Below are 25,607 nucleotides of genomic sequence, written 5' to 3' on the forward strand. Positions count from 1 at the left end.
GCAAAATCTCAGGCATAGCTGACAGTAAGGATGTCAAGTGAAAAATAGATTTGGAAAGAGCTTTTGAAAAATCACTTTCCAGTTAAAGGTCACTGAACACTAGTTAAATTATATAAGGAGAGTGGGAATTAAGATTATGCACCTTTGGCTGTTTTCCTGCTTCACAGAATATGAGAACAATTAATAATGCAAAGAGCTTACAGTATTTAATGATGCAGAGCGCTTAGCAGAAATATCCAAGCTATTCCTAAGACACCACAACAAAGACCAAACTGTCTAAAGAAGGCTTGCTTTTCTGCCTGCACTGGGTATCTTCTTGCTCCTTTGTGATTTCTGAGAGCTCTACCCTACTCATAACTTCTTTCCTGAAGAAGAAAAGATGAGCACAATCCAGAATTCCCCTTCCTTAATGAACCTCCCATACAAAGACTCCAAAGCTTTACATTCTGTCCTCAATTACCCCCAAACCTCCAGTCTACTTCAAAACAAACGTACCCAGGGAGAAGGGGGAAATTAACAACGTGGATTAATAACCAGATAAAAGAGATGGAAAAAAATGGCCAAGTTTTGCACCAGAGGGAAGCTGCCGGTGAGGTCTGAGCTACATCCCATTCTGCATCCCCAACATCTGCGTGGATAAACAGTCTGAGAAGAAAGGAGAGAACAAGGTGCCACCTGTGCCAGTGACGCTAAATAATTCAGAGCATCCTGTCTGGGTTCCAGTTAGCGTACTGGTTTGTTAGAAAAAAGAAAGATGGGAACTGTGGAAGTTAATCTGCTGTTTTAACATTTCTCTGAGGTATGCATTCAAAATAACAGATGATCAAAGGTAACAAGGAAAACATTTGGTTGACGACTTCACTTACACCTTCTCGATAGCAGTTCTTAGAGTAAAGCTGAAAACATGCAAAGTCAAGCATACAGAAAAAGGAACTGGGGAGGACCAGCTAAGAAGAAGAGAGTCCAAAAGCTGGGCACCTCAGGACTTGTGCCTGGCAACACCTTCCCCCTTCCCTCCTTCTGAGGCAGGTAATGGCTGTGGATTCGAATCCCTCATTACAGTGCAATTAGACACGCTGGGACGCGCTGTGCAGCAAGGACTGTGCAGTACAGCTCTGGGAGCCTGCTGGGCTCTGGTGCCAGTCTGCCCAGGAGAGCAATGAAATGAGTAAGAACACACCTAGCACCACACCTGAGCAACACAGGCACCCGCTTCAGAGAGATCCTAACAGATTAAGTATCTGATGACCCTTATGCACAGCTCGCCTTTTTCTACTAAGAAAAAAATAATAATCTAAAATAAAATTTGGCACAAACCCACACCAACTCCCACATGAAACTGAAGCGTTCTGAAACTCTACATACTTAGTTGATCAAATCTTTCTTTCTTACTCACTCTAGACACAGAGTGATCCAGTAAAGCTGAGATGATGAAATCATCCAGTTCACAGTTTTAATTAACTGGGAAAAAAATATCCCTCATTCATTTAAGAGATGTGCATAAGGAAGAACAGAAAGCGAGTCGATGGAAGCACAGAGAAAGAATGCTTTATCTCAGAGAACTAGCAACTTCATTTTGGAGTTCTGAAAATGTTTTTCCTATCATCCAAGTGTACTTAGTGCACACCTCATCAATCTACAGATTCACGTTAGATATGCACATCTCTTACAGATGCGTGTTTTCTTTGTCAGGTCAATCTCAGCTCCTTATAGCAGACTAAAAATGAGCATATAGATGTACCAGCCTTATTATTTTCTTAATTTAAGGTATGCGCCTAATCCAGCATTTTAGAAGAATAATACTCCTTTAACTGTAAAATAATAGAATCGGGGACTGGCTTTAGAAAAAGCACAGGGCTTTCAGCAAATCAAAGTTTTGAGCAAGAGGTTGCATTTCATCTCGACTATTGATGTTTTTCCCCTGTTATGGACTCCGGTATTTTTGTTTTCCCGGAGTAAAAGGCAACTGAGAAGTGCTCCACCTCAGCACGGATTGAGCACCAGCAGTACTACTACTGTGCTCCTCATTAATACATCTGAAGTAAGGGAGCATAGCTAGAAAAAAAAGAGGTGAAGCCAGACAAGAAGAAAAAATTCTGTTTCTGATGAAACCTCTCATGAAATGATTTAGTCCCACTGTCCGACTGAGTTATGTATTCTCTCCTTTCTTATTCTCTCCCCAGCATTCATCTCACCTGAATAATCATTACCAGAGCATCCTACACTGTGGTTCCTTCTTTTTTCAGCACCACATCCAATGCCACCAGTTTCTTCAGCATGAAAGACAAGAACAAACGCCTGTCTTTTCTTTGTCATGGATTTCACGCCAGAAGGAAAGGCAGCGCTATATAGAAGCCCTATTTTTGTCATCATAAGCATAAACAAAAGCTGTTTGAGCTATATCTGTATTAGCAGCCTTAGACAGTTCTCCTCCACAAGGCAGGATTGCATACCTGCTCCTCAATTCGACATCTGCATGTATCCCAAGCAAGCACAATCTTTTCTTTATTCCTGAAATCTAGCTTCTACACCAAGGACACCTGAACACATCATAGCTAACCCCTGCACGTAGTCCAGGTGCAGCTTAGCTAAAGTCCTACAGGCTGCTATGGACTATGCCACCAGAAGAATTTCATTAAGAAAAGCAATTCCTTCCAACTTCCTTAGATTTGGGAGCTTGGCAAGAAAATGCAGACGTAACTGACAAGTTACATTAACTTCTCCTGGACTCATAAAGTTTTTGGCTGTGATTGAGCAGTCCCTTCATCTATAGTTTGCAAGACACTCAGAAATAAACCATAAATGATTGTTACCTTGTTTAATAAAACCACATACACACTCCTACGGAGGAAAACAATTCACCAAACAAAGCATAAGAAAGTATAAATTACATCCAAATTTTTAAAATTAACCATTTTGACTACAAAGCCCATGACAGTGCATGGATTTTTTTCTCTTGATAGGTGGTCCTTAGATCAAAAGCAACTGGAATACACCAATTCAATAGCTGACCAGGCTAGTTCTGTGTTTGGGTGGCTGCTACCTGCAGCCAAATGAACACCGTATTTGATGTCTGAAAGAGCAAAATAACTCTTCAGGTGTGTTAGAAAAGCATACTGCAAGAGAAACAGAGCAAATGACTGAGCTTTGTAAAAGCGCAGGTAGAAATGAATATGGAAAGGTGCAGAAGATGTAAGAAAAATTGAACAAGCAGGAGGAAAAGGCAACTGTTTGTGTTTCAAACTATGGTCGTCCCTCACCCCACGCTGCCTATGCTGGGTCCTGGGGAATGCAGCCCAGCTGAGGCTCACCTTGTAGCAAGAATCCCTTTTTTGCCAGAGGCCTGCAGCCAGTACACCAAACACAATCACGCTGAGAACAAGTAAGAACCCTCAGTCCAGATGGGTGTTTTGGTTGAGAACAGCCCATGGCCACAGGGCCCAGAAGGCACGCTGCCACTGCCGGCCTCCCTCCCCACCTGCCTGACAGATGCTGCTGCCCCAGAGGCAGGGATGTCTGACCCACCCAGGAACTCTAAACCCACATCACTTCTCAGCCCATCATTTTATGGCAAACTGACAGCAGTGGAGCAGGCAGCAAGGGCCTGGTTTCCATGTAACTCCACATAAACTAACATTTACACGCAAAATAACAAAAGGTACATTATACCTTGGTTATACTTTGTCATTTTTTGTTTTGGGTTTTTTTTTTCCTGCAAAGCAATTGAAAAATTACAGTTCTGCAGATGTCCTAGGTACTGTATCCCTGATGAGCTGTAAAAGAAATATTCTGAGCGTTTTGTTCTTTAGCTCTGTCTGAACCAGGGCTAACGAAGTAATCCTAGAAAAGACAGTCATCATGAAAATAAAAAAAAGGCAGTAAACTTTCCCAGGGGAAAAAAAAAGCAATAAGTTCCATAAGTATATGGAACTTAGACACAGGTTGCAAAAATCAAGCACACTGAACACTGAAATTCTACTCCTTAAAGAGTTGCGGGTCTGTTTGCCTGAGGACACAATATTAAGGACAGTATTATTTATAACATACCATAAAGGCACAACTTTAGGTCCTTTTAAAAAGTTACTGATATTGATCTTGGGTTCTTTATACAAGACAATATCTGTTACTTTCCTAAACATTTACTGGACTGAAGCTAAATTTATTTTTTCATATAAAATGAAAGTGTGTCTGACACAATTTACTTTTTTTTATAATGCTATATTAAATCAGCCCAGAGACATTGACAACAGAGTGGTAAATACTTAAGATTACATCTTCTTTCCTACAACATTATTCTTTTCCCTCTCTATCAGATCTACTGTCAAATAACTCAGTTCCTCCTTTTATTCTCACTCTTCAAACACTCTCAGCATCTCAGCTACACTAAGATCATCTGATTTCATTGGCAAGATAAGGAGACATCAGAAGTCAAAAGATCACTTTGGGCATGGTCCAAAGTTACAGGAGTAAACAGAAAAGAAAGAAAGAAAGAAAAAAAAAAGGTTCAACTGGCTCAACACTGAACCCTAAATATTTACTGTCGCTTCAAATGATTGTATGTCAGAGTCTCCGTTATTTCAATTAAATGTTTATTTGAAAATGGAAACTGTAAACGGCACAAAACGTGTCCAGATAAAAAGCTCTCATAGTCATAATCTTTCTGCTGTCTAGAGATTGTTAGAAGACCAAAAAAAGTATTTATTTCCATTTCTCTAAGAAAAAAATCAGAGAAATCTTAGGAAAATAACATTGCCTAGAAGAGCTAGGACAAATGTGCAATTAGTACTCTGATCTGGAATTCCCTGCAGTTTGACAGCTACCTTGCAAGAAACACTACGGATCAACAGGCAATCATTACACACTTCCTTTGGGGAAAAAAAAAAAAAAAAAAAAAAAAAAGCAAATTTTAATCATTCAGTTGAGCTTAGATATGATGGCACAAAACAAACACACCCTGCCATTCACAAACATTTCTCCAGAGAAAGCTTTTGTGTTTGCTTTTCTACAATCACGTGTTGGGCCAAGCAGGAGGTTGTATTACTTGGCTACTCACGGGCTTTTCCTGCTGCTGTTTTGCTTCTCCTATAACACAGAATCACTTTATTTGAAATTCTGATACAAACCACAGCACTAGGGCAAAGCTCAACATTTCAGGGATCTGCCTTTAGCCATAATTATAGCCTCACCTTTGTGCTCTGCACTTTCAAGGGTGGCAGCTGCTCTAAATTACCACAGGTGGAAATAAAAAAAAATATATAAAAAAAAAATAAAATAAACCCACAGCTTTCTTGAAGGGACACCAAACAAGCTACAAGCTTGTCCACTGACATTTTCCTCCTGGATAACTCAGGCCAGGAGGTCAAAACAATGGCTGACTAACAAGACAGCGTGTAGGGAAAAGGTTACCATTAATAATGCAACAGAAAAGCACTATGTGGACAAGTAATGGTAGAAAAACATACCGGGATGATCAGGAGGATAAAGAGGTCAGGAAAGAAATGACTAGATGTTAGTTGGAGAAGCGATGTTCTGAAAAAGGTGCAATGCTGTTAAGCTGAAAGCCCTTCCAAGTGTTCAGTAACTTCTGCTCCCAAAGTATTTCCCTCAGAGGTAGCAAATACAGATGTCCTAATGCTCTTTCTTCACTATTATCATAAGCCAATGCTTGGATGATTTCACTAGGTGGCTTTCCTGAACAACTCCTGACTTGCACACTCAAAACAGACAACACAAGGAAGGGTAGCTTGAGTATAGTGCCATTCAGGCAGCTCAGACAGGAGGATTCCCTTCCGACCACAACAACACAAACAGTGGTGGATTTGTCAGCTGATGCCATCCAATACATTCACAGCCACCCCTAAAAGTTTCTCTAGACCGTGCACTAAATGCAACCTTTGGTCTAACAAGTAGACACTGATATTGACAAAAAGACTCATAAAGGATTCCTGAAGTAAGCTATTATCAGCTAACACAGCCAGCTTCAGTGACAAAAAAAAAATGCCACGTCCTATCATTTCAACATCTAGAAAGAACCACATACAGAACACAGACAATTTAGCAGCATTTTCATAGCCAATACTGGTATATAATGACCTTGTACCTAGCTCAGATGTAGCATTCAAACCTAGATCTTCTTTCCCCGAACAGTGGAATGCCAACCTTGGGAATGGAAATCCAAAAGCTCCACGAATAAGCAGCACAGGCACTATGGTCCTGATACATCACACCTTTTGAAAAATCTTATGTACCCCACTTTTCTGCAGGCAGCATTGCATTTCAAATCCACTGTGGTACAGACTTGGAAGCTTAAAGTCTGAATGGTGAAGATTTCTGATTTCCAAAACAAAGAAGTAGCAGTATGTTGACAAAGAAAATATCTTTATATGAGAAACAAATAACTTTACAGTTCCAAGGGTGCACAATGCATCTGGATGTTAGTGAACTGGAAACCACCTTCATTTTCTTACAGCTAAGTATTCCCTAATTCTTCTCTTACACTATTGTAGTCCAGTTACAGCAGACCAAGCCTTGTGTAAGTAGGAAAATAATTACAGCGTTTTCTATAAACTACAAGAAAGGCACAGAGTTTAGACAATGGTTTTATAATCAACAGCCCTTTGTATCTATAGCCCACGACCAGAAAATAAAATTTGTCTTTCATAATAATGAGCAAGTGGCTCACTTACAATTCCTTACATGAATAATAAAGGTGAGGTGCAAGCCACTGATTGGGATGAAGTAATTACAAGGTAAAAGTGGATTGAAACATTGTTTTCCTTTCTGGTAACAGCTTTAGAAAGACTTTTGCAGTTCAGTTGCATGCAGACAATTCATATGGAGAAAAGGGTGTGTGGGTGGAAGTATGCAATTGTGCAGACAAGAGAGAGAGAGGGTGTAGGAAAGCTGCCTGTTTAGTAATCTTTTTGCTAAATAAACCCCTCTCTTACCAACGGCAAAATGGAAAATAGATTCAGTAGCCTTGCATTCTCTTTCACTGCTTAACTAAGTGCACTCACAGAGAAGCCTTCAGTCACAGCCTTCAAGTACAACACAGTAAAAATTATCTCAGAACTGCTTTGGTGAGGTAGTAGGGAAAGCAGCCTCTGCACAGGATCTTCTACATATGGGAGATAACAAAGGATCCAGTTTCCTAACATCCTTTAATTCTGATCCTGGTTCTGCAATTTTAGCTGATCCTCACTGAAGGCTACTGAAGTAAAGACTTCACAGGACTGGATTGGGACCTTTTAAAAATAGCTAAGATGTACCCATATTGTCAAAAACTACTATATTTGCTGCCACTCTGTCCTGGCTATAATTGCTGATGTCTCAAAGATCAAACCAAGATTCATCACTGCAAAATGTCTGAGGCAAAAGAACAAAAACTTCAAGAGAAAAATAGGTCTTTATAAGACGATTTTAAAACAAAAATAAGACAATTAGAAATGACTACGCTTATTTAAAGATATTACTGCTTCATAAATGCTAACAAATCAATATGAATACAATGGCATGTGTGAATCAGGAAATGTTGCTGCTGTATCTCCAACATCACCCAATCGATATGGAGAAGAGGCTGCACTGCATTATGTACTAGTACTTTCTTTTCTGAAATGTCAAACATTTTACCCAGAAGCAGAAGGACTATACTACAGAGACAGAGAAGACAGATTTACAGTCATATCCCAACTGATTCATTTCCAGAAAAATTAAGCTACATCCTAAGACTCTCCAAATCTCTAATGCTCTTTATGCTTCATTGGCTTTATGCACAGCCCTAAAACTGCTATATGTTAAGACACAAAATCAAAAGCGATCTGGGCTAAGTGTTCTCAAGCAGTGACACTCCTGCTGCACTCCTTTTTCTAAGAGTGCAGCATTGGAGGAGAAAACATAAAGAGCTGGTTCGCAGAGCCAGCCAAGGAGCTAAGCAACATTAATCCAGCATCCATCAAGGAAAGGGAATAGCTTTTCATAAAGCTGCTTCTTTTTCTAACCACGTGATATCTCTGTATCAGAGACATACTAGAGAGCTGAAAAGATACAAAGGTGCCGAGACAATGAGTTTTGCTAGACTGCGTCAGCTCCAAGTACCTCAGGCTTAGAAACGCAAAGCAATGGAGAAGCCAGGATACAGGCAGGTAAAGAACACAGGTTTTGTACAACTTAAAGCTTAGTGAGAAGCACATGGAGAGACTAAGGCAACAGAGTACTCAAATAACTCAAAACACGGCAATCTGCAGATTTTGAACTGGCAAATTCTCTTCATCCCTTACTTAATGAACCGATTAAATCACGCTAGACCTAAAGCAGTTATATCTCAACAGTTTGCTGCCATCAGATTTTATTCAGACCACCTGAATTATAAAGCTGACAATCTAAATTTATTTGAGGACACACAGGGAAATGAGACTGTGTCAATCTGTGGGGCAATTCTAATGGGACAAGTCGTCATTTTCTCATAGTTGATGCTCTTAAAAATCAAGAAAAGAGATGGAGAAACAGCGAGCAAATGAATGAACATACCTACCTTTGAAGCATCTAACCCCAAACAGCGTGACAGGATACAGGGAAAGCCTGGATTTCTTCATGAACACATCTGTGCAAGCCAATCCGAGCAGCTGTTCTGTGACAAGCATCAGGAAGTAGAGCAGATGGATGGAAGAAGGGTTTGGTTTATACCACAGCAACTCTTACGGCTCTTCAAGCAGGAGGACAGCAGGCCAGGAATGAGATTCAGATGCCTTTCTTACCTATAAGGATCCCTAAGGATTCAACCTCTATCTGGACTGAAATAAAACAACCCCCAGCACTAGTGTCTCTAGAAGTTCCTGTACTCTAAACGCCTGTATTGCCAACAGTAACGTGCATGCCATAAGCCTTCTCCTTGAAAATTCATTTCCTCTCCCCTGTCCACAAGAAATCAAACTGAAACAAAACCCTTTCAAGAAGATGAAGATGAGGAGGGGTGACTGAAGTGATGAAAACATTGAGTTCAAAGGAAACAAATGTTTACTATAGTAGTATTTATTATCTTACCTTTGACAAAGGAGAAAAGATAGAGCTCATTTTGTACATATCCATGTCACAGACAAAAAACAGAGGAAGAAAGGATATGACAGAATGACAGAGGTTCCTAGCAACTAAAAACAAACTGCCTGCTTTCTCACCCTGTACACGCCAAAGAGTTGAAACTTTTCCACTTTTACCTTGCGATTGAGACTATGCCCCAGGGTGGCAGTCTCTTGACCTAGAAAGGGTCCATCTCAGGTGACACGTGGGGTCTCTGCAAGAGAAAGAGCCATTCTATCAGAGACAAACAGGCTCCCATCCCATTCAGTCCACCCGTCCCCCCCCAACTCACCCACTTCTGCACAATTTTTCAAAGCTGGTGTAAGAGCTTGGAAGGATCAGAAGAGACTGCAGTCATCCCCAGTGCTCCTTTACACAGCCACCAACACTGAATCAGCAAACATCCTACAGATCTCACCTCAGACTCAAGGGAGATTGTTATTTGAAAGGGAAATGAAGTAACTCCACATAAGCGATTGATCAAAGAGGGACTCCAAGCTATTGTTCCCATGACACCTCTTGTTGAGTTGACCTCCAGATGAAACCTGAGCCTACAAGTTGCTTATCAGAAAACCTCACACAGTACTGAATGTCAAGTTATTGAGAGCCTAAATGTATTTGCTTAGTATCTGGAAGATTATCTTTCTTTATAACACACAAACAATTGGAGGATCAGAGTAATTGTTTCACAACCACAGAGCTTTTTGTTCCTATAATCCACTAACTGGGAAGAGAAGCCAACCAGCATAATGAACAGAGCAGATTAAATTGCTAGCTGTCACACACGAGATAAAAGAGAGAAGTAATTTCTGTGCCTCTGTTGCATGGGCAGGATTCAGTTCCAGAACACATGCAGTCTTGCCAGTTCCTAGCATAATCAATCCATTAGCGAGCCTTCATCTCTCTCACAACAATCCCTTTCCTCAAATGTCTTTTTAAAAATCTCTCTCTGAAGATTTATCCCTTTGTCTCACGGTGTGCTGTCCTTTGTCCAGGCACTGAGGAAGAATAAAGCTGCTGTTTTCCGGCCTTTCCCTGCAGAATAGCTGAGCCAAGAGATCGAAAACACATCCTCCTCTTTTTCTAATAACAATCTCCCTTTTGGGATTCAGGGTTTTCAGAAAACCAGAGGTCTCTGAGAAAATGTTGGTTCTCAAAAACACCACATACACTTCTCTGACACGGTGAAGAGAAACCAGTCGCCATGATAAGAGCATTATCATGAGTGAAATATGCCAAAAGCATTAGATCACGTTAGAGTTTTGGAATGTTTTTAGATGAATCCATGATACAATTAAAGCTGAAGAAATTGATTTTCACATATAACAGAGAAAAAGCAGAGAACTGTAAACAACTGTATATGAAAGACTCTCAAATAAACCAGTGAGAAACACCCACAACAAACACCAAGATGTCTCTAATACAAGTATAAACTATTCAGCTAGTTCTAGCCACAAAGGGTAAGTCTCTATGGCCTGAAATATCATTTGTCCACACGTAAAAAACAATAAACAAAATTTTTCTTCTAGACCGGCTCAAGAGAATCCAGCAGCGAGACCGTACTTTAGCAGAGTTTTCTTATTTACTTTTTCACAGGAAAAAAAAAAAAATAATAATAATTCTACGCCTCACCAATGAGCAGACAAGAATTTAGAGTGTCCTGAATTGAAATTTAAGGTACAGTGCATGTCTGTTCATATCCACTCACTAGAAAATTTCAGTCAGCTGTAATTGCAACTCAATTTCCTGTTCTGCGGCCATAGTTTATATTTGTAGGGCCCCTCTAACTTCAAAAAAAGACCTTAATGAACCTGCGCTTGCAGACAAGAAAACTCAAAGTGATGCAGAAAATCTGGACCACAAAAGCTCATATAAAACAAGTTGTAAAATTAATTTGAGCCTAATATGTTTCTTATGCATTGAAGTGTCAATACCTGTGCAGACAAGCAGCACTTCACCAAGAATCAGTGCAAGAGAAACTGGCTGTGTTTGAAAATTTTTATTTCAAATTAAATTCTAAAGAAAACTTTTTTTTTCGTCTGTCAATTTAGATGATTTCACCTGCTCCACAACACATAGGAAAATTTGCAGTTACCGTACTGAAACGTGACATTCCTTTGGCAGAGGGGACATACTGACATATAACTTGGGTCAGTGGGACGTGGCATAATGCAAAAGAAACTGAAAATGGATCAGAGGAATCAGAACCTAAAAATACTCTTTCTTTCCTTTGTCAACACAGTTTAAGGTGTCTGCCTATGATTCCGAGGCATCTGAAGTGGATTCAGATGAAAGCCAGCACCAGTAGTTTCCTGTGAGCACTCATATGTACATATCCCATAGACAGAACTTAAAGAGGAACCTAGTTTGGTCAAGAGGAGAATCAGCTCCAGGGCTGAAGGCAAAAAAGAAGATGACAGTAGAATCCTGTGTTTCTCTGATACAGTCATCAGTGTACACAGAGCAAATAAAAAAGAAAAGATCAAAGCAGGGAGAGAGAACCACCTTGCTGAGAGCTCCTAGCCTTGCTGGCTACCATTTGACTCAACAGATCACTTCTTTCACAACTGACGTATTTATGATATGTTCAAGTTTTGAAGGAAGAAGCTCCTTTACTCATCAAGTTTGTTTCTCCCATCCTCCACCTTATTGGTCTCTCCACTAAAAATGCATTTTTTATTTTTATTGCTTTTCAATGCAGTCATTTCAAACGTGTCATTTAAGTGCCATATACATGTTTTTAAATGAAGAACAGGTGTCTCATATCACTTCTAACGGGATCTATTCTATAGTTCGTCTTCAGAATAATCTCATAGAACTGTAAATTCAATCACCAACCAAAAGGTATCCCAAACTTCCCCTCTAAAACTGCACTTCAAACTCAGAAGACTATGTAGTCTATAAATTATGATCAGCTGAACTGTGATGCAAACATCTGTCTTTGCAGAATGGAAATATTGAATTGCAATGAAAGTGTACAGTGTTTCTATTCTCACGAGGTGTATCTTTATTTTAATGAAAAACTCCTAACTATGTAATATTCAATAACTGCATTCTATTCTACGTTATTAAGGATCCATGTATCTGAGAGGATACAGCAAACTTCAAGTTTGGTGTTTATTTTTAGACAGCACTTCTACTTCTGCTTCCTAATAATTTCCCATGAATAAATGGAGAGAAAAGGCAAAGACAACCATTTACGTATTAATAAACCATTCATTTAACAAAAGGTAAATATTACAAATGAACACAGAAAGGGAAGAACAGACTTCTGTTTTACTTGGAAGTTTTTCAGGTTTTTCCTTGAAAAGGATGGTGAAACAAAGAATAATACCTCAACAAGGTCACTGTTGTAATAGATATTTATTAGTAAAACCTACCCAAAATCTAACCAAAATTTAGCAAACAGAATTTCAGTGAGTGTTCAGCCGGAGAGTAATCAGACATAAAATTAAAATAAAAAATATGTATTAACAACAGAATGCACTGTGCTGATTTGCCTAGAGTAAAAAATGAACTAGTTATTAGTTCCAGCCCAGTCTTTGTTGTGATCTCATTATACATTCCTGAATGAAAAACACTCATCCTCTTTTCCTGCTGAATGTGCTATTCTCTGTCTTAGGACATCCATCTCCTGTTGCTCTTGCTGTTGTTGTTTATTGAAATGCCTTTCGGAATGTGATAAATGCGTTACTACACACAGGTCTGGCAGCAGTTAGACATACACAGCAGGCATTTCCTGTAGCTTTCTTTCTTCATTATGGAAGACCTGCAACTAGATTTCTTCCCCAAATATGAATGAGATTACCTAGAAAGCCAAGAAGTTTTAAGGTTTTTTTAGGCAGCCCTAAGTCATTATGTAAAAGAAAACCTTTATTTTCAAAAACTACTCTTGGGGCCCATCCAGCTTCCCATTTCAGTCTCATGAAATTCCCCCCCACAGTGGCCGCAAATTCTGTCAGAGGAAGTTTAGGCTAGACATAAGGAAGAACTGTTTCTCTCAGAGAGTGGTCAGGCACTGGAATGGCTGCCCAGAGAGGTGGTGGAGTCGCTGTCCCTGGCAGTGTTCAAGAGGCATCTGGATGACGTGCTGCGTGATACGGTTTAGTGCTTGTGGTGGCAATGGTGAAGAGGAGACGGTTGGACTGCATGATCTTGTAGGTCGTTTCCAACCTTGTGATTCTATGATTCCGTGATCTCATGCACCAGTCAGTACCTCCTCAGTGCACCACATCCTCCCGTTTCAGGGTGACATATAAACCTAATCCTAACAAATTAAATACTCAGGCTACTTCCTCACCAGGACTTGACTATTTTCAGTCATTCAAAAAACAATTTTCCTAATGAAGACCCAATCCTCTTGGAAATGAGGCCCAAATTTGCTCATCACGGCTGTCATTCACCAAGATACTCAGCATACACCATCACCCAAGACAGGTCCAGGTCATGCAGTAGAAACATAGAGAGCAGCCTATGAGTGCCAATTAGTGTTCAGATTCTAGCTGACTCAGCTGCAGTAGTAAGATAGTTTAAGTTTTTTGTGTACCAGCAATTTTCTGCTTTCTTGTGCCTATCCTCCAGCTATTACCATGCTTCACCATTAAGATCTCTTTTTTTCTCCCACTTAATTCCAAATTTAGCTATCGCTTCCTTAGGCTCCTGACTTTTCTTACTTGTTCATCTACTTTTTGTATTACAGGCTAATGATCTGTCAACTAATATTAAATTATTTGCTCTCCTAATTACCTGTTTTGAAATAATGGATTGTGGAATGAGGTGGCTACCTTAGCACTTTCCCTGTACATTTCAAAAGCAGAAAGGATTGAAACATTAGAAATGAAAGACTGAAACCCCAAGAGAAGTCTAGCTCTATTTATTACTCACAAAAATACGTCACCCACAAAATATAAAAATTATACAATATTTCTGTAGTATTTATTTTTTGTCTACTTCCACTATCAGTTCTTTTCACTAAGAAGCCTACAAGGTTTTCTCATTTTGAAATCACACGTTCAAAGCGTGCTGAACATTTAATATCACCATAACATTGTACTGTAAAACCAAGAGGAAAAAAAAAGTGGTTGAATGCACTGCCTTTTTTTTCCCCCCCTCATAAAACTATTTCCTAAATGGTAAGGAAAAAAAAAAAAAAAAAAAAAAAGAATTTTAAACAGCTGACCAGGTTTAGGATCAGTTGCAACACAGAAGTTACACAGACAATATACTCAAGAGCTCAAATTCTCCAAAACTTCAAGAGCCTCTGTTAATGTCACTCTTCCTTATAACAGGGAAATGATAGTAGTAGAGTTGCCAATGGAACATACTCGTACAGGAAACAAGGTCCCCTACCTGTCTCCTTCAAATCCCGTAATTATTTTTTTTGGATCGATTTTTGTTCGTGTTTTCAACTCTTCCAGGACTCTACAATGAATCATTTAGACCAGGGGAGCAGCGTGGTTACCTCAAACTTCTGAATAGACTGAAGGTGTCAAAAGACATGGAAAAACACTGACTGAAAACCTGCTGGCAACTCAGTAGAGACATTGGAAGGAGCCAAATACAGATCCTCTCTTTTGGACACTCAGATTTACAAAATAAATTTACGCCAACACTCCACCAAGAGCTTCATTCTCATTTCATGAACATGAAATGCAGTTTGGCAAAAAAGAGCACGTGGTTTTGGAGAAGAGATTAATGAAACCTTGCATCATTGTGTGGCACTTGCAAAGCCTACGAGAAAATTACATAATACCAGTTATAGTAAAGTTGTGGCATTAGGGCCATTCACAGTTGTATTCCTCGCTGTCTGCTCCACCTTTGAACTTACACACTTTGTTCAGCAAACCGTCCCAACCGAGACAGAAGGATCAAGATGGCGTGACTCTGAGTTAAGCCTTGTGATGCAAATCTCGTGTGATTTCCTCCAGAAATTTGCAATAAATTTTCAGAGATTATTAGTGCATACTGAGCGATATGTCTACCAAAATTCATTTCTTGGTACACAATAAAGCTCATTTTAAAGGCTAATAGGACAGATTAATGCAGAACATTCCTTAGCTTTCAATTGTTTGTTTGTATTATTACTCTCTAAAAAAATCCTCAGTAAACTTTCATAGCACCCTTAAAGTCCTCAGTAATCTGTGACATTAAACACAGAAAGCCTGGGAAGATTTCAGCTATGCCAAATATTCTGAAGATTAGCAGAAAAAATAAAATAGGAAATAACCAATGAGACCATATGCCTACATTGATCTTTAACCTAAAACCCATGATGATTAAAAAAAAGTCCTAAAATAACTTTCAAACAAATCAGAGATAACTTTAAGAGAACTTCAATTTTCCTTGTGAATTGCAGTTAATTGCTAACAAAAATACCTGCATCTGTCAACAATTAGAGATAACTGAATTTAACTTCTTCAAAACCTAATCACAAGGTACTTCATCTCTCATCTGATGATATAATCAAGAGATGATGAAGAAACTCTTCTTTAAAACATTCACTTTGCCCTTGAATTCATCGGAGTGAAAGTCTCCACCACTGCAGCCTGCACAATATGGCTAAAGATAAGGCAGCACAAGAGCAGTGTCACAGTGGGACATGCAGACCACCTCGTTAGCATTACGTCAGGTCATAATGAGCCATCTGCAAATGAAGGAAATGCCTTTTTTGTTCTTTCCCAAACATCTGATTTCCATGAGGATTGAGGGGAGGGGGGGGGTGTGCTTGGTTGGTTTTATGCAAGAACATTAATATCTGACTGTATTTGCTAATAAAACTGTAACTCTCTTTGCTGAAAGACTGTGGGAGGGCAAGGCATGAAAATATCCGTGTCCCTTTAATTGTATTTCCTGCCATCTCCTCCAGCTCCGTAATTTTGTTTCTTTTCATAGAGTTTGCCTGCATATGGAAGAGTTCTAGTCCATATTCTGAACAAGTTTTGGAGATCATCTTTTCAGTGAAGATTTCCTCTGAAGCGGGAAAAAGTTTAATAACATACTTGTTGAAAACAGAGGCAGGTGCTGCACAAAGCAGTTCCAAATCGTTTAAGAACTGAATTACTGCCCAGCCTCAATGACCAGAGTTAGAATTTCACTGTGATTTAAGCAGCCCTGATATGAATTCAGGTTTTTGTGTCATCTGCACAACAAGACGCCCATTCTGCTCATGGGCAACCTGGGACGAAAGGAGAAAGATTCCCACTTGGCTGACTATCACAGGCTGCAGTTAACAGTGATACCTTCAGAAATTTAGAACAGCCCTGAGAGGTTCGGCTGTTTCCATGCCTCCCCGCTGCAAAGGGGAGCATCTGTATTGGCAGGGTCAGCATCATGCTAAGCAGGGCAGCCTCGCTCATGCAGAGTGACAGGTGACTGTCACTCTGAATGGAAAGCAGTGGGGCACCGTGTATTTTGCAAAAGGTTTTCGAGTCACTTCTTCCTTTTCCTGTGAGCCAAAGTCCGATATAATGCACGGAGAATAATAAAAGAGATGCCCTTAGTCTCTAATTTCAGGTTTACAACGCAGAAAATGTTAATGGGAGTTAAATCAACTATTGACATTTATGACAATAATTTGCTGTGCTGCCTCTGACCCGCAAGACAATATCAGGATAATAAAGGCTTAGGGACTTGCCTGAGCTGGGAGCAGTCACTGTCAGTTTGCCCACCTAACGGGCAACTCCTTGATTTACAGACAAAGAGAACTCAGTGAGGACAGTTTTACCTTTGAAGTAGGCTCACACACAGGCAATCACATCACCTTTCATATCCATTCTTTCCACAATATATGCAAAGTTAAGTCTTGAAACTTGTTTCTAGAGGAATAAAGCTAAATTGCTATTGAACATTATAGCATACAAAACAAGCAGCCTTAAAAGAAAAATGCTTAAAAAAAGTAAAAGATAATTTGCAGAAACAAGATTAGCTTCAAAAATATGAAGCAATTATCTTCAAAATTCATTTTAAGCCAAGTAATCTCTTCTCCTAGGTAAGAAATGATAGGACAAGAGGAAATGGCATCAAGTTGTGCCAGGAGAGGTTCAGGTTGGATATTAAGAAGAATTTCCTCTCAGAAAGACGCGGTGAGGCACTGGAACAGGCTGCCCAGGAAGGTAGGGGAGGTCACCATCCCCAGAAATGTTTAAGGAAAGGGTAGACATAGTACTTGGGGACATAGTCTAGCGGGTAATGTGGGTGGAAAGTGGATGATTAGACTAGATGATCTTAGAGGTCTTTTCCAACCTTAAAGATTCTATGATTCTAATATAAAGGAGATCTGAGACAACAAGAGATCATCTTTTTTCCTTAAGGATTTGTTCTGCAAAGAATGTAAAAACTTGTGGAATATTGCAGCTTTTTCTTCAGAATAATACTTAACATTAGAAACTAATAACACACGTCAGGCAGGCAGTTCTGTATTTTCACAACATAGATTCATCCAATTCCACATCATGGACGCAATTGTAAATGTATTTTTTGACATTAACAAAGCAAAGAGCACATAACAGCTGAAACTTCACATTCTAGAATTTTCTAAGTAGAACATTAGTATTAACACGGCAAAGCTTGTGTACGCCAGGAGAAAAAGCACATTAAATACTCATATCTTATCGTGTGCTTTTGTGTCCATACAGGAAGCCTCATTTCTTTGTGTGACTCTTCCCAAAACTTTATCCTTGCCTAAGGATTCTCTGCTGAAGCCTGGCCCAGTAGAGAGTAACCTGGCTTGAGCATTACAGGGAAGAATGCTTCCTACATGCCATGCCCAAGTGTTAGCTGACTGTTGGATGAGAACATATTCCAGAAGTACAAGGGACAACGAGATGGGGTTTAGCACTCTATCCTGTTTTTAGGCACTGGAAAGTAGGCAGTATTTATTTAAATACACTTTTTGCTAATTATGTGATCACGTGGAAAAGGTGGAATGATGAAACCCATCACAGTCCTTAATTAGCCCAAATTCTATTGAATTAAAGAGAAGCTTTTCCTCTTTAAGAATTCAAGGCTCAGATAAATCTTCCAGCACCCAGCAGTTGATCATTATTTTTCCCTTGAAGGCTGATTAATTGCTTATATACAGTAACTATTTTCCTGGCTTATGTAACTGAAATCCTTTTCATGTGTGTCTCGTCATTTTTATTTTCTAACCAATCTACTGGCAACAGCATCATCCTGCCTCAGCAATTCCTATAGATTGAATAAATGTTGCATGAAAATACATTTCTCTTCATCTGTTTTAAACTTGTTGCCTTTTCATTTCAATGTTTCTTTGTTCTTTCATGATGAGAAAGAGTAAAAGGACTGAGCTTCTCCATACCAGTTTATATTTTATATAACCCTAACATCTCTTTCCTTCACTAGGTCAAGCCAGCCCCTCTGCTTCTAATAATTTCCATTGCCCTCTCAATCTCTTCTATTTCTGCCATGTCCTTCCGCAAGTAATTCAACTAGAGCACATTCAAGGTTAGGAGAAAGAGGTACCTCTGTTTAGATAACACCAATTAAATATTTCCTGTGTAATTTTGTGTCACTGTCTAACATACCCCATCAGTTCACTTGCTCTTACTGCTACCACAGACACTGTCTCCACCTCTACAGCACTGACCCTACGCACCTCGTAACCTCTGTAGGTCAACACATTTCAGTAAATTTAGTCTAGAGATCAAAGCCTGACAACAAAACACCCCAGCTCACACTATCTTCTACAGCTCATGTTCTGCCACCCCTCACACAAAGAGCCCATGGCTCTGACTGCAGACCCTGAGCATCCCTACAAAACACAGCAATTACAGCACCCTGGAGGCACTGCAAACCAAGACCCTGCCCTCGCAAAAACTTATTCAGTGTTCGCAAGAATTAAGTTACATCTCTGCCCAGAAGCCTGCTAAGGTGAGGGTCATATTTATTTCTGTTTCTCAGTTTTAATCACCTATTCCTGTGCACAGCACGTGGTAGCCATCCGTTTGCAACATTTCCTAAGGTACTGGTTATTTCTATGATGAAGGGTGCCCATTTCCCTCAGCATATAGGTTAGTCAGTTTTCTGTTTTTGTTTTGTTCTCGTTTTTTTTCCAAACACTAACAGGGCAAACATGCTACCTACAATTACAGTTACTCTGCCATAAATTATTGATGACTCTCAAGAGCCTGTTTGCTTCAGAGAGAGAGAGAAAGGATTGTTTACCTAATAAAAGATCACGCCAGTAGTTTTCAACACTGATTTTTTTTAAAAATCGAATAATCTTGCAGTACTGGAAAACACAGAAGTATTTATCGTTTTATTTGGTAGAGTTTACTTTTAGGTTAGGAGATATTTTCTCAAGGTGATTGATTTTATTTTTGATTCATATCTTATTTCCCCACAGTGTTGTAGAGTAACGTAGAAATATATATAGTATGCCGCATTTAACTCCTTTGCTGCCTTCTGCTAAACACATTGAGACACAGTATTTACGTTCAGGAGATCACTGCCCTGATAACTGAGGCAAGAGCTGAGGGCACAGCCCACCAGGATAGTGAGATTCATACCTGCAGCAAGACAAAAGCTACACTTGAGGATGGAAACTCTGTCTCGTCTCATCTGATCCACCTAGACTGGAAGCTCACCTCAACTGACCAGTTCTCAAGATCTAAAGCAGCTTTCTAAGCAACTGTGCAACACAACTGTTATACGTACAGTTTGAAATTTAGAACTTATCTTGTTCTAACTCTCTCTTTTAGAGATGATACGGGTATAGATTCTCTGATATTTTTGCTCACCAATACTTCAAAAGCAGCTAATCCACTGTGCTTCAGACACACTGTCATACACCTCTGAGATCACACAGCTGGAGATCACATGTTCATCATCCGACAACAGATCATTTAGAAAAGTAGGAAGGCATGGAGCAATCTGCCAAGAGATATCACACTCGGCTCTACTGTAATTCATTCTCAGAGAGTGAAATCCACATACTGTTTTTGAGAAGACCTTCCCTGGAAATAACAAGCTAACCATAATAGGAATAAAAAAGAAAAAAGAAAGCACAAAGTCCTTGACCGTGTTTCATTTCTTCTCACGGCCCTTTCTCTTGTAAAGCATTTGAAATGCTATAGTGAGAAGTTCTTTTGAAATATCATAGGCTGAATTATATCTGTAACGTGATGAAAAATTCAAGGCAGATGCCCGAGCAGAAGAAAATGCAATTAGACAGATACAGGTGCCCCAGCTGTCTGAGAAGAGAGGAGATACATAATGGGGTAGAAGGTAGCAAAGCAACATCTAAGTGGCTGTTCTGTAGCTGGTTTACTGTGTCAGACAGAAGCTTTCCTTCTACCACACCCCAACACTTTGTTCAGGTTCCCTTGACAAGAAATCAAGGTGCTTGTACTAGGGATGGGCAATAGCACTCACTGACCAGCTCTGCAACCTGCCTGGCCAGGATGGACACAAAGGTTTCTGAGTGCACCAGGGAAGCACCATTTATTTATTTTTCCTCCCACAGATTACTTCCAGTTTTGTCTCAGCCTAAGCTATTTGCAGGTCACAGCAAGGTGTGCGTTTAGGTCTCTGCCTCTGAAGGCTGCAGATCTCCATGAGCATTAACAGCTCCATCAGAAGCAGCTTTGTGAGCCAAAATCAAAGTAAAGAGGGACCTAAGTAATATCTGACAGGTGTGTGTAGGGCTACTTTACAGACTTAAAGATCCCACATGGAAACGCAGCATTATTTTTCTTCCAAAAAACTCGAGAATTAGCCTGGTAGAATTCATACTGTTGGACTTGTTTGGTTTTGTTTTATTTTATTAGGTTGTTGGGGTTTTTTTTGTTGTTGTTTTTGTTTTTTGTTTTGACTCAGAAATATTTCAATACCTGTTTCTGGAAATATTCCCAAAAAAAAACAACAAAAAAAACACCCCAACTTTAAAGAACAGGATTGATTTTTCAAATCACAGAATAGTTTTTCTTTTGGAAAAAAGCAGCACATTAAGCGGACAGGAAGAAAACACAAGTCCTCTTGTGGTTCTCTGCCTGCTGACTTGCAATTGCAACTCACCAATCCACTCAAATCGTCTTTGATTCTCTAAAAGAGGAATTCTGGGATTTGTGCATGAAGAAAACAGATCTGGATACTACTGAGAACAGAAGGAGGTTATCAGTGCTGCTGCCTGTGGTAGCTGTTCATCTTCATTTGTAATTCTGGAAAAGAAAAATACATCTGTCTTTTGTGGAAATAAGCATACAGTTGCCACCTAGAAACAAACAGGTAACGAAGTGATGAAACAGAGGTTTCTGGGGGCATGTTCACCCTGCATTGCTTTTAGGACTTCCAAGGAAGCACTAAGTAAGTTAGTGCACAAAGTGACACACCAACAGCTACACAGGGGGTTCCCTAAAATCACGAGGGCCAGAGAAATAGTGCTGACGAGCTGAAATAATTAGTTCTGCTTGAGTACTAGGCACACATGCCTGTAGTGCTTCAGGGGAACTCCGCTCACTGCAGCACTGTATGGTGTATTCACATTCCATAAAGGAAAGAGGCTGTGTTTGTGATAGAAATTGCACCAGCATAATTTACTACACAGCTTCAGTTCAACCACTCCCATTATGGGCGCTTCACCACTGCTTTCAGTGGGAGCCAGCTTAGGCCAACACTTGTACTTTTGATCAGTCCACCCTAAAGACAAATATTTTGGAGTAAACAATCTCAGCAGGAGCAAATAAAAAATTAAAAAGAAATAGATAAAGAAGACTGCTCAAACTTGGACACCATGTAGGCAGCAATAACCGGGTGGGACATTTGAAGTCATTTGAAGATGAGGTTTCATGTTGGCTGTCAGGAGTCAATCTTTTCTATACAGCAGACAGTGGGAAAACCCTCCAATTTGCTTTACTCAGCATCAGGAAGAGGAAGTTTATTGCCTGTCCCTGTGCTGCCTGCCATATAAGAGATGCTAGTCAGGATGACCGGGATACACAGATGAAAAGATCAAGAAAGACAATCAAGAGTCATTCCCAGAAACTAGAAGAGACAAGAGACAAACTTTCTCTGGTCCTTGAATGCCACAGAAATGTACCACCCCAGAGATATATAATGATAACATAGCTCTTAATACAACCTTGTACAGGAGGTAGCCTGATTTGCTGAACAACACAGTAGGGATGGAGAACTGAGGTTCTCTACCTCTAGATAGCCAGATCAGTCAATTTGCTTTATAGCTCAAAAAGAATACAATTACACAGTAACACAGTATTCACTGCTGTACCAACACCCACGTAGCAAAACAAATAAATCTATATTATTCATTTGGACTAACAGAAAGAATGAGTAACTTACAACCTCATTGTAAGGAAACACTGTCAAGCAATCAATTTCTCCCCACTTTGCAGTCAATAATTTTGCTCTGCTTTGGTTTTTGTGAATCAGCAGGAGACCGTTATTTTGTGACAGTGTTCTCCTGTTTATACCATCTCTTCAGAAACTGCAGGAACTCCCAACTAGCAGGATTTTACCAGTAAATATTGATTTAAGATTAAAAAAATAAAAAATAAAAACCCTGTATCTGCTCCCCAAAGAAGCCTTGAAAGTAAAGAAGTGTTCTTCTTCTAATGAAGAACAGTACGAGAAGGGAAAAAAAATCTTCTGTAGAGTTAAAGCATGTTTGCTGCTAAATAGCCTCTTTGTATAATTAGGATTTGCAAAGTGGCAAAACACAATCCAATTAAGTGAGTTAGGTTCATATGATTAACATCAGACTGCCAGTATTGCTCTCATAGTTCATCAGTAGCATTACTAATTAGGACACCACTAAGCAGAGACATCTGACCTTGGCTCAGCCGGTTCAGATTACGTTTGACCCTTCTGAACCCTGAAAGAGCCTCACACTGTTTACTTCTTTCCTTACCTAACTTACTGATGAACACTTTCCTACGATGTTCTGCATCCTTTGAACGTCATTCCATCAGTCGTCAGCCATCATCAAATAATTAGCGCCTCTCTGACCACTGACCAATGATCACAAAAATGAAAATGGATAAACAAGGTTTTGGCAGACATTTTTCTGTTTGCACTCTGAATTCACTACAATACTAAAATCAGTGCTGTGGCTAGAAAAGCAGCCTGGAAATAATTTTAAGTTGCGAGTAGCAAAAAAATAGAAATGATCTTTTCTCGTCAAATAGTAACCACAAGTGGAAATGGTGTCAAGTGGAAAAGGTGTCACAAATGTTGCTCAACAGCAGATCGGTAATCCAAACTGAGGGACTACTGCAGGGAAAACAGGATCTGTGATTCCAGCGTTGGCAACATCCCCGACCCATGACAGAAGGACAAACCATGGTCACTGATTGCTTTGCTTCAGAAGCCGCTGCTTCTCCTTCACAGTGCCGTGCTAGCTGTGACTGCAGTACTTAATTATCTGGAGCAATTATTTCTTTAAAGTAGAAAAACAGAAAAACTTTCCAGATATTATTTTTGCATTATACCTTTGTGATTAGGCACCCTTAAAATCACAGCCAACAGAATTAAAGACTTCAGAAAGTACCTGCAACTTTTCGATAGAGATGGTACAGTCACTGATAAACATAATACAGAGCCTCTAAATACCAAGAGTAAATACCACAGAATCAATTTTTTTTTTTAGAACAACGGAGCACATCAGCTGGTAAGTATAGAAAACAATATAACTTTATCAAATATTCAACTTGTAACTTACAGAGCACAAAAAACTCCAATTTGACAGTACAATTCTTCCACGTGACACTACAACTCCTCGCCATATCCTTCCTACTTATGACTGCTATGGCAGAAATAAAAATACTGAACACAAACTGGAGGTCTTTGAGGATAAACCTCAGTAGCCCAAAACCAGTTACAACTAAAATGTATCTATGATATAAATAAGATGGTAGTAAATGAATTAGCGACAGAGACAAACAATGAATTAAGCAAATTAGTGGGAAAATGAAACCTCTAAATACATAAGAAAACTAATTATAGGATTAGAAGGAATTAAGTGACAGAGCCTGTGATGACACTGAAGGTTGCTCCATAATCCTCAAGATTCCCCTCTGTCTGCTGTTTCCAGCCTTTCCAGGAAGCATTCCAGAGAACAATTCACTGCTGCATACACCTCTCCAAAGTCTGCTCCATTTCTCAACTAACCCAACTGCTTCCTAGCTGATGCAAATCATTTTTCAAAGAAAGTACAAGCAAAGTACCATTGCTCTGCTCTCCTTCTGCTATACTCTTCTTTCCCTCATCTCCTTGATTCACTTCACTTACGCCACTGGAAATGCAAAGGCCAAGGAAGCTGAACTTTGCATGGACACTGTGGCTTCGTTCTTGACTAACTGGATGCCACTGACTTAATCCGCTCTTCTTTCCAAGACCAATGCATATTTTCAAGTACCACAACAGTGCCTCAAAATATTGTTTAAGTACTCAAGACTTTTAGAAAGCTTCCGTGTAAACTTCTACAGGAAAAAAAAAGATTTAAAATAATGTGTATATATATATATCCATTCCCTCTGCTTTCCAATAATATCAAAAAGCACCATAAAGGCTAGTTTTCACTTCTGGTTGACACTTGGATGTGGAATTTAAAAGCAGCATGTCGTACCTCATTCGTCAGTGATAAAGAAACTGCTTACAGTAAAATGCTTCACTTCTGCTATCAATTTCTCTAATAAGTAAATCAAAATAAATTGCTCAGCATTTCAGAAACCTGACTGGTCTAATAAACACTTTCAAAAAGTATAATCTCCAGTGGGGAAAATGGGTTCTTAAACTGTTTGCCAGAACATACAAGTATCTATCTGCAAAGTAGATCTTGGGAAGACACTAAAGAGGAAATGAATTTCAGGCTGGAACACGGACAGATGACAGCATACACAAACTATTTATTATTTAATGCATTTGGAAGGGGTGGTTCTTTTTCATAGGTTTTCTCTATTTTTTTCTTCTTATACGTGTTCAGTATTGTGTATGTTCATGCTTAGACTATTCTAATGCTGGCAAATGATGTTGCTAGGGTGAGCGAAATGGTCCCAGCACCTTTCCTTCTCATGGACACCCAAGCACAGGGTGTACAGAGACAGCAGGGTGACTACACACATTTCCTTGCAAGTTATTTAAAGGGAAGCTACTGATCAGGTGGGCATTCATGAAAGAGAAGGTGGAAACCTTCGTGAGGAAAAAAAGGGACTCACTATTTGAGCTGCCTTCCAAGATCCAACCTTACCGAAAACTGTATTAAGGTGACAGACTGCTCTTGGATCTGAAAATGGGGACCTGAGTAGACTACACATTATACAACCAATTCTCATGCTATTGCATCCAATTACCCTTTAAATGGGATCCAGATAGATCAGTCCTTCCCTCTGTGTCCCTGTGGTTCTTCTTCTGAGTACAGAAGTGTCTCCTAGCCTTCTTCTTCCCTCTGCCTTCACATTATCTGTGATTTTCTTCTCTAGATCACATTGTTCCAACTTTTTTTCTCTCTGCTAAGAGCAGAATTGTCAAAGTCTGGTGACCACTGTCAGGTTTCCCTGTCCCTT

General features: G+C 39.6%; 1 protein-coding gene across 2 annotated transcripts in view; it reads right to left on the bottom strand.

Moving 5' to 3' along the window:
* SLC7A11 (solute carrier family 7 member 11) overlaps positions 1-25,607 on the bottom strand; it is a 286,289-nt gene that overhangs the window by 86,334 nt on the left and 174,348 nt on the right. Inside the window, exons 2-3 of one of the 2 annotated variants that reach the window (XM_048942976.1) lie at positions 9,210-9,286; positions 8,531-8,626 (exon numbers count right to left, since the gene is read on the bottom strand). The gene's annotated coding sequence lies outside the window, so the exon portion shown is untranslated. The remainder of the gene's footprint in view (positions 1-8,530; positions 8,627-9,209; positions 9,287-25,607) is intronic. The other variant, XM_048942977.1, reaches the window with a different exon arrangement.

This window comes from Lagopus muta, chromosome 4 (assembly GCF_023343835.1).
Source record: "Lagopus muta isolate bLagMut1 chromosome 4, bLagMut1 primary, whole genome shotgun sequence".
NCBI lineage: Eukaryota > Metazoa > Chordata > Aves > Galliformes > Phasianidae > Lagopus > Lagopus muta.